Source organism: Arachis hypogaea, chromosome 15 (assembly GCF_003086295.3).
Source record: "Arachis hypogaea cultivar Tifrunner chromosome 15, arahy.Tifrunner.gnm2.J5K5, whole genome shotgun sequence".
Classification (NCBI taxonomy): Eukaryota; Viridiplantae; Streptophyta; class Magnoliopsida; order Fabales; family Fabaceae; genus Arachis; species Arachis hypogaea.
The window spans coordinates 100,398,665-100,408,445 of NC_092050.1; the positions used below are offsets into that span (position 1 = coordinate 100,398,665).

At 31.6% G+C, this 9,781-nt stretch overlaps 1 long non-coding RNA gene across 1 annotated transcript; it reads left to right on the plus strand.

The window, feature by feature from the left end:
* Window positions 1-6,451: 6,451 nt before the first annotated feature.
* LOC112747086 (uncharacterized) lies at window positions 6,452-7,782 on the plus strand. Its single transcript, XR_011873009.1, has 2 exons — window positions 6,452-6,929; window positions 7,523-7,782. It is a non-coding gene; the product is annotated as an uncharacterized lncRNA (long non-coding RNA).
* Window positions 7,783-9,781: the final 1,999 nt, after the last annotated feature.

The following is a 9,781-nucleotide window of genomic DNA, read 5'->3' on the forward strand; positions in this document are numbered from 1 at the left end:
GTTCGAATATTTGGCAATTGAAATTTGATAATTTAAATACGATATTTGGATTCAGTTTTTCCGAGTCGGAAAATATAGTTTTCTGCGTAAAAGTGCGCAGTGGAATTTTGACCGGCAGTACCGGCTGAGATCTGTCTGGTACTACAACTGAGGAAATTGATTATGGGTAAATAAGATTAAGAAATGAGGAATTATAATTAGGAAAGGTAGAAATATTTAAAGTGCGATTTAGAGCGCTAATCTTAAAGGTTTTGGCCCAAAATTGGGCCAATGGGCAAAAATAAGTGAACCGGGCCTAAGTGGGCCCAAGACCCAACATATATAAACATTAGTTGTGAGCATTTCAGCTCATTTTACCCTAAAAAGAAGGGTTGGGGCGCTGATTTGAGAAGAGAGAAGAGAAGAGAGAAAACCTAACTCTCTTTGATCTTCAAACCACCATAACTTGAGCTACGGAGCTCCGATTGACGAGCCGTTTGCGGCCACGCGTTGCTCTTCTCATCCTCTACAATTCCATCTAAGTTTGGTGGTGAGTATTTCATTCATCTCTGCCCAGTTTTCGAAATTCCCCACTATTACACGTTTTTGGGTAGTTAGTGTTGAAATCTTGTGATTTTGGGTGTTTAGGGATACTCCAACATGGATTCTAAGTGGGTTCTATCCCTACTTCATATGGGCTGAGGTAAGAAGTGCTCAAACCCTTGTGATTTGTCATTTTTATGAGCCCTAGGTTGATGTATGTATGTGACATTGGTTATGTTAGTGTATTTGGTGATGTTGGTGCACAATTGGGAGATTGGTATTGCTTGAGGAGCTTTGGTAAGACTTGGAGCTAAGGTTGGTGAAGAATTCCAAAGAAGAGGCTCAATTGGTTTGGCTACAAGAGGTACGGTTTAAGTTTCATTTAAGTACCGTGTGTTGTGATGAGAATTCCTAGGCTAGATGCCCCTAGGATTAAGTTTGGATTGTGTAAATGGTTGGTGCTAATATGCATAGTTGATATGTAATGTGAATTAATGATTGGGTTGAGAATTGTGTGACCTTGTATGCTTGGTGTATTGAGAATTTGATGTACTGGGTAATGAGTATTGATTTGTGGTTTATGCATTTAAATTGTGAAAATTGGGCTGGAGGCCGTGAATTTTGGGCCGGAGGCCGGAAAGAGGTAAGAAAGGTAAGTCGATGTGTGCATTGTATGATGGCACAAGTGATTGGATGAATTTCAGATAATGAATATATGAATGATTAGGTTGGTTATTGAAGAATAAGGTTTGAGAAGTTGAAGTGTGGAATTTGGTAATTTTGGGTGAAATTATGTAGACGAGGTATGTTTGGTTCGGTTGAGATATATTATGTGATCATATATGTGATTATGATTATTGATGCCTTGATGGTATGATGATGCATTAGAGATATGTATGTTGTGATATATGCTTGGGGAATGATTAAGGTTGATTTGTGGGTGAAATCACGTGATAGTGAGTATGATATTGATTGCGTATAATGATGGTTGATTGGAAATGGTATTATTGGAAATTGGGATGAGGAAGGATGTATGACATGATATTGTGTTTGTCCTTTAGCCATTTGATTGAGAAGTGTTAAAATGGTTAGATGTGGTTTTGGGAATTTTTGGTAAAGTGTCAATGTGTGAGTTGAGGATGGCTTGATGTGGATTTTGGTACATTTTGATTGATTTCAAAAAGGGTTGAAATTGGCATGTTTTGGTTGATTTTGAAAAGAGTTGAAAATGGCTTGTTTTGAAAATGGCACCTAGTGGTTTTGTATGAAAATATGGTTTTTGGGCATACTTTGACGGGACATAACTTGGACTACGGATCTCTGTTTTGTGCCAAATCTATTTAGAAATGAAATTGGATCTGAGATGTCCATGCCGTTTGAAGAACAGGTGAAAAATGATTTAAAATGAGAAAGTTATGTCCGTCGGAAGATTGGGGGTTAAATCTGTAAATTCTGCAGCTTTTAACTTAGAAAATTTTTAGCAGAATGACCCTCCACGCGTAGGCGCACTTGGCGCGTACGCGTCGTTCTTCAAGAAGGCACTATCCACGCGTGCGCGTGGCGTGCGCGGGCGCGTTGATGCGCTGCACCAAATGCCCAGCTATTTTCCCGAGAGTTATGCCAGAGTTGTGCCAGTTTTGTGCCTGGGGCGCAAGAGCACCCACGCGTACGCGTGGCTGACGCTTGCGCGTCGTTTGGCTATTTTTCAACCCACGTGTCCGCGCGTATGACGCTTGCGCGTCGATGAGTTTTGTGGCCATCCACGCGTGTGCGTGGAGTGCGCGTACGCGTGGCCCTGTTTTCATGCCAAAGTTGATTTTTGAGTTTTAAAAGCCAAATCTCATACTTCTAAGCCTCCGATCTCACCTCTTATGTATTAAATCATTCTGATATGCCTAGCAATGAGCTAGGGGATGTGGTAACTTGCGAGTGAAGCAAGGGGAAAAGTTATGATCAATGATGATCAAAGATAATTATATGAGATATGGAGGATGACGGTGGAAGTACCGTGTATGCCATGAGCCGGAGGGCTATATTTATTGATAAATGGCCCGTTCTTGATTGGACCATGAGCCGGATGGCTGAGTTATTGCCGGGTTACGGCAAAGTCATTATTGTTTATGGCTGAGTATAAATGCATATATGATTAATGAATGAATATGTTAAATGGATAATAATGAAAAAATATTGAAATGTGATGTGCGACCCCGGGTAGTAGGCAGTGGCGTTGTCCACTTGCTCCGGGTATGAGACGGAAAAGGAGGATTATGATAAACGAGTTTAATCGTGGGGTTTTGAATAAATGTGTATTTGTGATACCTGGGTAGTAGCAAGGGTCGTGGTTCGTCCCGCTTGCTCCGGGTCATTGTCTGAGAATTGATAATAATGAAGGGTGATTATGAATAAATGTTTATTTGTGATACTTGGGTAGTAGCAAGGGTTGTGGTTCGTCCCACTTGCTCCAAGTTAATGTTTGAGATTTGATAACAATGAATGTTGATAATATGAATTGAGATTGAATGAATATATGTTTGAGATGCCTGGGCAGTAGCAAGGGTTGTGGTTCGTCCCACTTGCTCCGGGCCAATGCTTGAGATACCTGGGTAGTAGCAAGGGTTGTGGTTCGTCCCACTTGCTCCAGGTCAGAGATTGCGACGCCTGGGTAGTAGCAGCAGTAGTGGTGAATCCACTCGCTCCAGGTTGAGCTTTTAGACACCCGCCTGGGTAGTAGCCGCAGTAGTGATTATTTCACTGGCTCTGGGTTGAGCGGGCAGTAGCAAGGGGGTTGTAGCTCAAACCTACTTGCTCTGCAAGGGGTGTTTCTATCCAATGGTTAGCTACCAGGACATGTCGGGTTGGCTATATAACCGACAGATGATATCATCAGCCATAGGGCAGACATTCATCATTTGCATATGTTTGAATTGTTTGGGTTTGCCATTTGTCTTGGATTTCTACATCATATATGGCATGTTACCTGACTATATGCTACTTGTTCTACTTGTATCATGTTTGTGTATTACTTGCCTGTATTGCTTGTGTTTGTACAACTGAGAGGCCCCTCATGCTGGTGTCGATGGGTGTGAGGGCTGTTCTTGATGGGATGAATTGATGATGCGATTGCATGATGATGTATTGATATAGAACTGCTGAGGCAGAATAACTGGTGATGGTTTTGCTTATGATTCTGAGTCTGATTCGTGGAAGAGTCAGCGAGTTGGGAAACATGTGAAACATGAATTGAATTTAGCACTCCCTTATAACAGTTGCCTATTCATGGATTAGTGAGAACCTAGGATGAATAATTGGTGAAGAAGTTTAGGATGCTTAGTGAGTTTTTGTTGCAGTACATTGAATTTATTTGGCACTTTTACCGTACTGGGAACCCATGGGCCCGGGGTTCTCATTCCGTATATATCTCTTGTTTTTCAGATACAGGTCCAGGTGCTCAGAAGTGAGTTGTGGGTCGTCTGAGAGACGGCGAAGATCTTTATTTCCTCTACTTTGTGTTTTGATTAGAATCTCTCCACCTTTGTTTTGGAAAGTTTATATTATGTATTGAACTCTTTGAATTTGCCTATAGAGGCTCTCATGTTTCCTTCGGGAAAGATTAGGATATACTGTTGTCAACTAATTTCATAATGTACTCTAGCCGATCTAAACTTCGCGGGTCGCGACTAGTAGCTACTTACTTATGTTATATATATCTATCTGTTATCTATCTCTTAATCTCCTCTACGCCTTGTTCGTATATTGTTTTCGGCTTCACGGTTTATCTTTTGTTGTCGAAACGTGAGAGATACGTCTTCGCGATTTTATTTCTACTCTTTTCAGGCTTCTCGATTAATACTCCTCTCGAAATTACCTATATTTATTTATTAAAAATCCACCTGAGAGTCGTACCACCGTAATATCATTGACTTATGACTCGAGCATAAGGATTTGAATATTAGGGTGTTACAATATTTTTGTATTTATATGTTTTATATTTAATTATTTAAGAATAAAAGATTCTATTACCATTTAAAGTATTGTGTATTAAAGTATTGTCATTTAAATTATTTATTTATGTATTAGGATATTCTGTATTTATTAGAGTTCATCAATGTTCTTCTTTCATATTAGCCTTTGATTTTCATCTAATCAAATCTAACGATCTATATAAATATGGTGCATCCAATAAGCACATAATTGTTGTGCTCGTTTTAGACATATCCGAATAGTAGCTCTGTACTATATTTTATTGAGGGAGAGCTCTCCAAATGGCTTAACTTCTTTTGACGAGTTTTAAAGTTGGATAGAATTAAAAAATAAATTTAAATTAATATTTTTAAATGAAATTTGATTAAATTAAAAATAAAAATTAAATTAATAATATTTAAATCATAACAAATTATATTAATTTTATATTTTAAATTCATCTAAAAATATATGTGTATTTCGTTGTCAGTATAAATGAAATAATAATATAATTATAAACGAGATATTTTTTTTTTTAAATTACGTATATCAAATAATGAAAAAAAATTACTTAACTCTAGAGCGACAAAGCAAGCTATGACTCATGAGTTGGCTCGAATAGCTTGTAAAAAAGTACAAGTTAAGCCAATAAAATCACATCTCATTTAGAAGTAGATCAATTTAGCTCGACTTATATCACTCGCAAGTTAAACGTTAACAGGTTCAACTAGTAAGTACATGTTGGTTTGTCTGATTTCATTTTTTTTTTTGTATATAAAATCTCTTTTGGTATGTAGAATTTCTTTCTTGTTAATTATTTTTTTATAATTTAGATAATTTACTATAAAAACACATAAATGTATGATATATAATTCTCTTTATTTGTATGAATATCAAGTAAAAAATTACTAAAATATATAGTAATTTTTTTTACAAAATACAAAAAAAATGAGTCAATAATGGGTTGACTTATCTAACTCGTTAACTCCCATGAGTCAAGTCAAATTGGCATTATATATTTTTTTTACTCGTTTAAAATATGAGCCTAATCATTTTTGTAATTTTGGTTCGCTATTTGTGACGAGTTGCTTCCAACTTGTCCGCCCATTTGTTTGATATCTTTGATAAATAATATTATATAAATTGATAAATATTTTTTAAATTATATGTATTAAAAAATAAAATATTTAATTTATTTATTTCAAAAAAATTATCCGTTTAATGTGTCCATCAAGAGGCTAGTGCTCTATACGCTATAGTCTATTGGATAATATATAGCATATGATGTAGTGATGTTATCTTTGTTCTTACTTCACTATCTTGGGGCTGGCTACAGGTATTTAGGTTGGTGACATTGGCACGGCAGAGATAGATAAAATATTAGAGAGAGATTAAAAATATTTATACAATAAAATAACATTAAAATAAAATTTAAAAATAAAATTAAATTAAAACTTACATATAATTTATATGTAAAAGTTTAGAATTAGGGAGCCATTGTCCCTTTGTTCCTATGTGACTCCGCCACTGGACATGGGTATTAGCATTATTATTCGTACCTTAGCTTTAATAATCTCAACGGCAATATTGTTGAATGAGTACAGTTAATTTAGCAGAATTGCTTTTGGCGCCGTTGATTTTGTTTTTCTAATTCTGTTGTGGTTTCTATTGTTTTCGATGTTGCTGTGATCTGTACTTCAACTTTCTCTTTTATTTTATTTTTTCATCAACCGTAAAAAATACACAAATACATAAAATTTCAGCCAATAAAAAAAATCTAAAAATATACTCGATTGTGAATTTAAAAATGTCTGGATAAGACTATTTGTTTTTAATTGAAAAAGTAGTAAACAAAATCATATCTTAACTGCAACCCGAAATTTGTGCCTCCCTTGAATATGAAAACAAACATACCCTAACTAATCACTTCACATTCTCTCTTTGTACCCAAACACAAACATAATGACAGTAAAACTAATTAGAGCCATTTAATTAGTCTTAGCCTCATGAGTTACCATCGCTAACCCATTCTTCTTTGTTCTTTCTTCTTTTCCCTCTTCTAATTCCAATATCACACTCTTCATTGCCATAGTTTTCCTTTTAACTCTTGTATTCTTTATCCTTTTCTCATCCATGTTGTCTGTTTCCTAACAATGAAATTTATGAAAAATTTGTTTAAAAGAAGAGCCTCATCAAAGTCTAAAGAGTCGTCAAAAGCTGAAATTCATGGGGATGTGTTGATTGATGATGATTCCAAGGAAATGGATCAAGAGAGCATTCAAGAAATGGAGTCATCATTGGAGCTTTATTCATTATGTGAATCAAACGAAGAAAAACGAAAAAATAAGACGGTAGTTACTAGAAGAAGTTGTAATTTGTGCATGTATGAGGAAGATTCATGGCAAGTTCTTGTAGCGAAGCCCATCAAAAAGGAAGAAAATAAAGAGGCAAGTCCTTTATTTTATTATTTTGAATGTGTGATTTTTAAAAATTTTTAAATGTTAAATTTTTGTTAAATAATTTTTGACGAATTTTAGTTGTTTGTATAAAATGACCAGTTGCTACTTGAGTTTCAATCATATTATTCATCATATATAATGTAGCATCGAAGTTGTTGTAGCCTTAATAAATTAAGATACTAATTTCTGACGGAAATTATTTTTGATATTGGGGTGGAAATGGAGTTTTTTAGAATTATGGATGGATAAGGGTGTTATTCTTAAATGTGGAATTTGTTTGGTTAAAATGTGGAAATCGGACCATCCGATTTATTAGGAATAAAAATCGGACCCTCCGATTTTTGATTTTTTTTTATAAAAAAAATTACAACAAACAAATCGGACCTTCCAATTTGATATTAAAAAAATTTTAAAAACTAACTTACAAAGTAATCGGACAGTCCGATTACTAATTCCCATATCAAAATAAAAATATATGTACCATCAACAGAATTGTATTGCACATATTTATCTTTCATAGTAAAATATTTTAGTCAATTTCTGAAACTTTCTTTCCTTTTTTGGTCTTTTGTTTTTTGCAGTTCTTTGAAGCCCTGTCTTTTTGGAAAGAGCAAGAAAATCGGGAGATTTGTAGACATGAAAAGTAGCAAACTTAGGGTAACTGGTACAACTATGCCATAAATCAAGTTAGTATATATGATAGGTCATAATAGATAACATTTAAGGAATAATTATGATCATGATGAGATCATAACATAGCCCTTTTTTTTCAAACAAAATATTCTGGCTATTTAGCTATTTTCTTTATTGATTTATTGGTAATGATGCGATCATAACTTAATAGTAATTTTCTACAATTTGTGGTGAAATGGTGATTGATTAGTTTGAGTACTATTTTAGTTCAAAGTTCAAACTAATAAGATTAAGAGATGTTCACATATACCATTATACTTGAGTGAAATATGTTATTTCGTTACTTTTTAGTTATAAAGATATATATTAAATTGAAAATTTTTGGTAACAAAAAAAATTAGATAAAAACAGTTATAATTTATTTTATTTAATATTTATTAATTATTACGATAATTAATAAATATTTAATAAGATAAATTCGCACTGTTTTTCACTGATATTAAAATATGTAAATGATAGAGATTTTGATAGATTTCGTATAATGGTGCTTGCATGGCTAATGAGTCATGCGCCACGTAAAAGGAAGTCATAGCTTGGTTAAAATTTTAAGGGAGCATTGACCCAAAATAAAGAGATAGATAAAATAGATAAAACTATAAAGAAAAGTGCTAGGTCTTTGTTAAATTTTGGCTAACACTTAATTATCAAAAGAAAATTGAATGATTCTATATTATTAGATGTAAATCTCACACCATTAAAAATATCATTGATAGCTAATTAATGGCTAAAAATCACAAAATTTACTGGCCCCTAGACTTTCTCAATTATAAATTAGGTTCTTACAACATATAGTGATGATTATTAGAAAAAAATATAATTGTTTTTTCTCTTTTTAAAGTAGAACTTGTTAATAATTTTATATGCATGATATAATTCTTTTTTTAATTTTGAATATAAATACATATCAAAAAAATTTTTCCAAAAAAGAAAATCATTTGATTCCTTTAATTTTATTAGGTTGCAGTGAGAAAAATTAATAAATTTAGTTTAGGTATTTTTTTAATATTTTGTAAGTAAAAAATTTCTGTAACAACCGAATTTGTTGTTAATATAGAATTTAAGACATATGGAATTATATTTTAAAACAAATAGATTGTTCATTGTTTATTTGCACAATTATGTTATAAAAAATTAAATAAACATGCTATTTGTTTTCAATATTTATATTATTTCAAAAATTTTGTTTTATTTTTTTGACCTTTTAAATATATTTTACTTATAATTTTAGAGACAGAATACTACTAGAAAACTAATAATGTGTTAATACTAACTTAATCTATTATTTGTACGCAGAAAATTAGATTTTATATGAAATTAGCGTCTCAAAATATAATTGAAATACTTTTAAAATATTAAAGATAAAATTAAATTATATTTGAAAAATTAGCGATAATTTTAAAACTAAACCAAATTAACATAAATATCAAAGACAAAAAAAATGCTTATTATTAAGTTAATTTTTATTTTCAATATCATGCATTACATATATTTTTAAAAAAGAACACACCACTTTTGTTAAGAGTTGACTCATAATTTAATATAGTAAGATTTTGTTTTAAAAATAAATATGAGAATACGATATAATAAGTATTACATTTGTTTCTACTATCCAAATTTTGTTCCCAACCCACGAAACGGCTAACCTCAGGCAGCTACAAGCTACCTATTCCCTACGTCACAAACAACTCAATCAAACACCCATGTGAAAAATTAAATTTATTATATTTATTAAAAATTTTATTTTAAAAAAAATTATTTTATTAAAAATAATTAAATAAAATTTTATAATATTTTAAATTTAAAAATAATTAAGAGTCATATATATTTTTTATAATAATTAAAGTATAAATTGGACAGAATTTTTATAAACCTTTATTATAGTTAAATATTTGGTATAATTAAAATTATAATTTTAATAATTAAAAAAATAAAAAATATATACTTTTATTTAAATAATTTTTATTATGAATAATTTATAATTTAATTTAAATTTTTTATTTTTAAAAAATAATCTATTAAAAATTATTAAATTAATTTTATAAATATTTTTAGTTTAAATTAATTAATATTCTTGAATAATTTTATTGTAATTGGTTATCTTATATAATTTAAAATTAAAATTTTAATAATAAAAAATGATAAAAAAT